Raw genomic sequence first — 8,850 nt, forward strand, 5'->3', positions numbered from 1 at the left:
TGCATGACGAGTTGTGCGATGTAATGAGGTGTTAGTTACGGTAGGATCTTTGAAAGTATTTACGTGGATAGAGAGATGTGATGATTATAGACGTGTCATTAGGATTGCGAATTTTATAATGATGTTATGTGAAGGTCCTGATGATGGTATTGACGGTAGGAGCTATGTTGGTCATGCGTGAATTTTGATGTTGTCGTGATGAATAATTTATTTAGGTACGAGGCCGTATTTTAGAATAATGTTATAGGATGTTGCACTCACGAACACTAGTAGTTGGTCGTCACATTTATCCTATTTAAATACAAGATTGACCAGAGCGCACGATATTAAAGGGATGTTTAGGATCTTCGCAAGATAATCGGTAACGTAAAGATATTGAGGTCATGTCGTAAAGGAAATATGATCTTCTATGGTAAGTAAATCATTTCTTTGCTAGTTGGATTTTGTAGATCATTTGAGTTGACGCCTAGTGCTAATGTAGTATTCCAGGTCAAACGTCGCAGTGGTATCCGGAGGCGCAGAATCAACGTAGTTAGACAAGGGTATTGTAGACGTTGCAATGTCTTTTGATGTCTTTTATCTAGGCGCAGTCACCGATGAATGTATGAGAGGATCGAGTCTGTCTTTTAAATGCATGATTTTGATGGATGTCATATTATGTTACGATCCTGTGTCTTTCAAACATTTCTATTGCATTTATGGTGATTTTATGAAGTTAGAATAACGGTATTTTTCAAGTTGCTAGATAGACAGATACCGACATATAATGCGGTGATTTTTAAAAGAGAAATGACGGAATATTGTGAGATATTTGGGTAGAAAATAGCATTCTGAAGTGGATGATTCTATAATTCCCAGTGATTTATTTTAGAAAATGTGAGATTGATGACTGATCTTTCACTGTAAGCCTTCAGCAGGGGGACACTTTGTCTCTTTTTGTTTTTCGATTGACGATGTTATAACTTATTTGTAACAAGAGCTTGAAGTTAGGTGTTTATTTTCTATTTAACATAATATTTTCCTTCCTATATCCGTTTGAGTTGCCATTAATTTGCTCTTAATGTAATTGATACTTCTGAAGTTATTTAAAAATCATTAAACGAAATATCCTTCCATAAATAAAACATTTTACGGAGTTCTCATTTAAAGTAGCGTAGGAACACTAGATTAGTTATTTGATTTCAGATATGATTAAATGATGGTCAATGTATCTTAACGAATATGCCAATATTCTCAATCTCTTAATATTCTATTGCGGGATATTCACGTAATTTAGGCAGAAATGATGATTACATTCTACTTTAAAACCACGATGATAACAGTCCACTTAATTAACCTGTGACCCAACTCGTCGGACTTGCACGTCCCTTGAGTGGAGCCTTCATGGATCTCCGACTGCATTGCTTCGCCGCGGCCTAACCCAACACTGAGATACAGAATTAAGATTTACAAAATGGTCACAGGGATTGCTGTCAGGGCACAGTAGAAAGGTTCATAATGTGAAGATAAAAATTGGTATTCAAGAGGATAAATCGGGGCTAATATTAGGACGAATTAGGGACTGGAATAATTTACGAAGCGAGATCTTAGATGAAATTCCAACTTTAAGTTATTGAAAAACAAAGAACTACCAGTAGGTAAACAATTGATGGGCAATACGCCACCTGGGCGACAACGCTAAATGCTGATCGGTGGTGACTGACTGAAGATTGAACGACTGTCATTTGTTTCATACAGCTTTTGATGTACAGAAAATTGAAAGACAGTTTAGTATTACGTCAGTAGATGATGTTAATGTTGCTATGAACCACAAATAATGCCTCGCTGAATGAAAGGCACTATTTCAGAGAAAGAACTACGCATGTGTAATCGCATATTGAGCGAATCACATCTCTAATATGTAAATACACGCAACGAAGCACCCACGATCAATATTTGGCAGATATGGTTCTATAAACTCCGAGGTAAAAGTTCTGTCTCATGATTATAAATTGGGAAAGTGTCGTGCATTCGTCAATAATCATTTTACTTTATTGAAAGAAGGTGTATTTCCGTGAAATATTTAGGTATGATGTTCTTCATTGTATTATCTTTGTAACCTGTATCTGGTGTTAAAGTTTCCGAATGTTCTCATTTTCGCAGTATTACTGTGAACAGCAACATAGTTCAACCATGGACTTAGGTTAAACTTGTGATGTGAACATGACGAAATATTCCACAATCATTCATCCAAAAGAAGCGTATTTCTTTAAAAATGAGAAGCACATTGTATTTTTCTTGTGAAGAGAAGATAAAAAATATCTGGTGCCAAATTGAAAGAATACAGGAATAGCTAGAACGTATTTTACTTGACATGTGTACGTACACCAACCATAATTCTACGCCCAAATGACGAGCTCCTTCACTCACCTCACTCCCTCCCCAATCTCACAAACACATACACGTACGTACGTGAATATGCGTAGGTAACGTCCGTGTTGGTTCCGCGCACGGTGCGTATAGCTGTAACCTTACAATCAGGTGGTATCAGATTGGAAACCTACAGTCATCAGCTGTGAAAATGATTTTCCATGGTTTCCCACTTTCAAACCAGGCAAATGCCGGAGGTGAATCTTAATCAGTACAGTGCACGGTTCTACTACTACTACTACTTACACGTCACAGTATCTTCTCGTAAAAGTATCGTACTGGTGCATGTGCTTCCAACGTGATTCTTTTAAAATGTTTGACGTGATCGTCAGTATCTTCTCGTAAAAGTATCGTACTGGTGCATGTGCTTTCAACGTGATTCTTTTAAAATGTTTGACGTGATCGTCAGTATCTTCTCGTAAAAGTATCGTACTGGTGCATGTGCTTCCAACGTGATTCTTTTAAAATGTTTGACGTGATCGTCAGTATCTTCTCGTAAAAGTATCGTACTGGTGCATGTGCTTCCAACGTGATTCTTTTAAAATGTTTGACGTGATCGTCAGTATCTTCTCGTAAAAGTATCGTACTGGTGCATGTGCTTCCAACGTGATTCTTTTAAAATGTTTGACGTGATCGTCAGTATCTTCTCGTAAAAGTATGGTACTGGTGCATGTGCTTCCAGCGCGATTCTTTTAAAATGTTTGACGTGATCGTCAGAATCTGAAGATATCTACCCAACTAGACATTTTAAAATTTAATTGCCTTTACGTCGCACCGAAACAGATAAGTCTTATGACGACGATGGCATAGGAAAGGGCTAGGAGTTGAAAGGAAGTAATCGTGGCCTTAATTAAGGTACAGCGCCAGCATTTGTCTAGTGTGAAAGTGAGAAACCATGAAAAACCATCTGTAGGGCTGCCGACAGTGTGGCACGAAGTCACTATCTCTCGAATTTAAGCTCACATCTGCACACTCCTAACCGCACAGCCAACTCGCTCGGTCACTAGACTAAACGAAATTCACTCTGTGTTGAATGACGCCTTCTATTTCTTCTCTTACATCCTAATGTTTTGTTTGAAGTGTAACTTGAACTCAGAAAATGCTAGAATAATTCATTCTTTTTTCCCTTCTAATTAAATAAGCTTGCAGTTTTACGTGACTGGTCATAGTAATAGGACGTTTTCTTTTACGTGCAATCTGAACTACAGGAACGTGACTTTTCTTCTTCAAAATGTATCGTGCATTGGTTAGAGTTATAACCGCAGCCGCCTTGGTAGTAAGCCAGTGAAAGTGCCCCTAGCTAATAACTGAAAGTCCCCCTAACACTTTCTGTGGATGGGGGTTGGTAGAATATATCCACGGTATAATCTGCTTCTCGCAGGTGGAGACTAGAATGGGTAAACCCCCAGAGGCTCTCAACTTGGGAGCGTGGGTGGCGACTACTGGCTCCATGGCTTAGTCTGATATTGCTTCTACTTGTGCCAGGGTCATCACTTTTATTTCTCCTGTTCAATTTCCCACGGTCAATTCTTGTTCGTTTTCGATCCTGAGTGTATTCGGTTAGCAACGGCTAGAGAGTCGTTCGCTTTCAAGCCGCTAGTAGCCCCTTTTGCCGATGTTAAGAGAGGATAGATTCTCATTCTACTTCCTCTCAAAAACAACAATCATCTACCGGGCTATTTGGCCGTGCGATTAGAGGCGCGCGGCTGTGAGCTTGCATCCGGGAGATAGTGGGTTCGAATCCCACTGTCGGGAGCCCTGAAGATGTTTCTTCGTGGTTTCCTATTTTCACACCAAGCAAATGTTGGGGTTGTACCTTAGGGCCACGACCGCTTCCTTCCAACTCGTCGGCCTTTCCTATCCCATCGTCGCCATAGGACCTGTCTGTGTCGGTGAGACGTATAACTACTAGCAAAAAAAAACCAATTACCACCATACCCATCGTCACACTAACACACACAGACTTTCAACGATTCTAGGACAGAACAAGGTTACGATTGATGATGATGATGATGATGATGATTGTTGTTTAAAGGGGCCTAACATCGAGGTCATCGGCCCCTAATGGTACGAAATGAGGCGAAATGGAATGACAAATTAAAAGTCTAAAATTCTCCACTGACCAGAATTCAAAGAGTGAGAACAAAGAATTAATGGATGGACATGAATTTAAAACAATCAGTGGATGCGACCCGCAATGCTTTACATTCACACAAACTGACGTAAAAGAATAGGATTTCTGACCAAGGGACTGCTGCTATAGCATAACACTGAAACGATGATGCTTGCAGTCTAAAGGGGGTCCAAAATCCAAGTTATCGGCCCCTCATAACGGTACTTATCGCTAAGAAACTAGAACCATGGCATTTGTCCTATTGCGGTACTAATCAAAAGTAACAGAGACTTGCGGTATTCCACACATTATTGTACTACTCAGAGATTATGAAATTCGACATATAATACAGACCTATGTTTTCTCATTTTGCGGCGCCATTTACAGACAACGCAAACCTATGGTGTTCATCACATAAGAGTACTAACCACAGAGACCTTCCACTATCCCGTGGTGTTCCTCATATAGTGGTTACTAATCACAGGCAAGGCAGAACCATGGTAGCTATCATCCCATGGTCTCGTCCCGCTCATATGGTGATACTAATCACAGGTACTGCAAGAGCCGACCGCACGGTGCTCCTGTGTTCTACTAATCACAAACCTATTTGGTACCTAATATAGTGGTACTACGCGCAAGTAAAAGCGACCCATGATGTTCTCCGCGTGGTGGTACTAATCATAAATAGTTTCATGGTTCCAAGACAATCATCCCTTGGTCGCCCCTTTTAGTCGCCTCTTACGACAGGCAGGGGATACCGTGGGTGTATTCTTCGACGGCGTCCCCCACCCACAGGGGGTTATGTGTTTGGTCCGAGAGAGAGGCATTTTATTTCCCTCAAGTCCGCCGGCAAGCCGGTTAGGACCTCCCTATCCGCCACCTGGGACGCGCCAAGTGGGAGTATCACCTCTCCGCCTGCTACGCCAGCGTAGCAGGTTCGTGGGGCTACGATTGAAAAGATAGCAACCGTGGTCTTAATTTGGTTGGTACAAGACCCGGCATTTGCCTGGCGTGAAAGTAAGAATCCAGGGTAATATGTCTTTAGGGCTGCTGACGGTGGAGTTCAAACCGAGCACGGTAATGCCTAATCAGTTGGACTGTACTGCTAGTTGAGGATCTGGTGGACTATGGCTGGCTAGCTTATAAGCAAGCGTTTCTCAAAGTTTTTAGCCTCGCCACCCCCTGAATCGTAAAATATAAATAAAATTCGTACTTCTCCAGCCCCTGAAGAATGTTCCCAATAATAATAATAATAATAATAATAATAATAATAATAATAATAATAATAATAATAATAATAATAATAATAATAATAATTTTCAGCGAGAAACTTGTTAGAACTACTTAGATGCTTCAATAGTGATGTGTAAGAACTCTCTCTGTTGAGCAGTGCGTATACAGTGCCCGGAAAAGTTTTGGCATGTTCAAAGTGTGAACTTGCCCTGTTTAATTGTGCCTATTATAAAAGAAGCAGTTCAGGAGACTTAGAATAAATGAGGTTTCTGCTTTTAGTGTACGCTTCGCAAAGACCGTATATTTAAATAATTGTCTTCAATTGAAAATGCAAAATTGACAAATTTGTGACAAAACGAAATAAGCCGACTACATCCCGTAAATCGAAAATAATAATAATTGTAAAATGACAGGTTGTATACAATACATATTTATTTTATTGGATGATAAGCCACAATTCATTGTTTAGTTTGAAGTCTTATCTGCCGAAGGTATGAAATAATCAAAGTTTGTACGGCACTTGCAAACCAAACACTCGTCTTTTAAAAACAAACCTTGGAAATTGTTCGAAAGAAAAAAATATTTTGAAAAATCAACAAGCTTCTATTTGTAAAACAACGCAGAGTGATAATGCAACACTTGAAGCATCCTACCGCGTAGCGTTAAGAGTGACTAAGATTGGTAAGTCCCGTATGATTGCAGAACTATCAAAACAAACTCAACCATCACATTAAAAAGTGCAATTTTGGACTGTGGTTAACAGCGCGGAGCACCTGCAGCAGATCCTGCCAAAAGGGGGTGGGGACTTGTGAAAAAATTGGTCTAAGTTTGAATACAAGGAAGGCCAAGTACGTGATTCTGAGAGCATGGACCCTGTCGTAGATCCTAGTCTGTGGGTTAAGGGTGTCACGAAACGAAGGATCGAGATCACCTTAATGAGTACTTGGATGATTGCCAAGAAATATTGCGCCACACTGAGAAAGCCAGGACAACATTTCCAATCCTACATCAAGTGCTCTCTAGCGGGTAACTACCATTGCAGCTCAGGGTTAGGATCGCTTTGTGCTATGTTTTCTCCTTTCGAGTGGCTCGAACTACTGCAAGAATAAACAACGCATGATGAAACAATTTTTTGAAGACTGCAAAGACAGGATACGAACTGAGGAGGTACTGACCAGGATGTGTAGAGGAAATGTGTAGGACTGTCAAGGTAAAAAGAATCTCTCCTACTTCGGCTGTATCAATGAGGCACCCAGAAACCTAAAGCCTTCTGCAACGCCTTACACAGGGTGAATCACATACAGGTCAGTGTGGTGGGTTGCCTAATGTGTTGAGCATTTGAGATTTACATTTCTACATTACTATGATGTGAACCCCACTGAATGAAACAAAACCGTTTCATGTTGTCGGAAACATGCTCATACTATTTTCCTCCAACAGTTAGATACTGAAATGCAGGAAATTGCGCTATGATTCATACCAATCACTCAAAACGTTTTGTTTGTTCCAAACAGTTTCAATCGTCCAGAAGTTCTGCCTTTCCACTGCAGTGACTCTACGTAGACTAAACCGTATTCCATACGAACTCAATTCGACAGGTAGCGAAGAGTAAACAAAATCATAAAAGCAAAATAAGTCTCCAGCAGAGAAACGTAAACATATTGAAAACAGTAATATGCGTCTCCGTCCTATTGACTTTCACGGTGTTGGAACACTTGCACGGAGTGACACTTGCACGGAGCCGTTCACTCTAGCTGGTGAGTAGAAGTAAGATGGTGACACTTGCACGGAGCCGTTCACTCTAGCTGGTGAGTAGAAGTAAGATGGTGACACGTGCACGGAGCCGTTCACTCTAGCTGGTGAGTAGAAGTAAGATGGTGACACTTGCACGGAGCCGTTCACTCTAGCTGGTGAGTAGAAGTAAGATGGTGACACTTGCACGGAGCCGTTCACTCTAGCTGGTGAGTAGAAGTAAGATGGTGACACGTGCACGGAGTGACACGTACACGGAGCCGTTCACTCTAGCTGATGAGTAGAAGTAAGATGGTGACACTTGCACGGAGCCGTTCACTCTAGCTGGTGATTAGAAGTAAGATGGTGACACGTGCACGGAGCCGTTCAATCTAGCTGGTGAGTAGAAGTAAGATGGTGACACTTGCACGGAGCCGTTCACTCTAGCTGGTGAGTAGAAGTAAGATGGTGACACGTGCACGGAGTGACACGTGCACGGAGCCGTTCAATCTAGCTGGTGAGTAGAAGTAAGATGGTGACACTTGCACGGAGCCGTTCACTCTAGCTGGTGAGTAGAAGTAAGATGGTGACACGTGCACGGAGCCGTTCACTCTAGCTGGTGAGTAGAAGTAAGATGGTGACACGTGCACGGAGCCGTTCACTCTAGCTGGTGAGTAGAAGTAAGATGGTGACACGTGCACGGAGCCGTTCACTCTAGCTGGTGAGTAGAAGTAAGATGGTGACACGTGCACGAAGCCGTTCAATCTAGCTGGTGAGTAGAAGTAAGATGGTGACACTTGCACGGAGCCGTTCAATCTAGTTGGTGAGTAGAAGTAAGATGGTGACACTTGCACGGAGCCGTTCACTCTAGCTGGTGAGTAGAAGTAAGATGGTGACACGTGCACGGAGCCATTCACTCTAGCTGGTGAGTAGAAGTAAGATGGTGACACGTGCACGGAGCCGTTCAATCTAGCTGGTGAGTAGAAGTAAGATGGTGACACGTGCACGGAGCCGTTCAATCTAGCTGTTGAGTAGAAGTAAAATGGTGACACGTGCACGGAGCCGTTCACTCTAGCTGGTGAGTAGAAGTAAGATGGTGACACGTGCACGGAGCCGTTCACTCTAGCTGGTGAGTAGAAGTAAGATGGTGACACTTGCACGGAGCCGTTCACTCTAGCTGGTGAGTAGAAGTAAGATGGTGACACGTGCACGGAGCCGTTCAATCTAGCTGGTGAGTAGAAGTAAGATGGTGACACGTGCACGGAGCCGTTCACTCGAGCTGGTGAGTAGAAGTAAGATGGTGACACGTGCACGAAGCCGTTCAATCTAGCTGGTGAGTAGAAGTAAGATGGTGACACTTGCAC

The sequence above is a fragment of the Anabrus simplex genome, chromosome 3, assembly GCF_040414725.1.
Source record: "Anabrus simplex isolate iqAnaSimp1 chromosome 3, ASM4041472v1, whole genome shotgun sequence".
Taxonomy (NCBI): domain Eukaryota; kingdom Metazoa; phylum Arthropoda; class Insecta; order Orthoptera; family Tettigoniidae; genus Anabrus; species Anabrus simplex.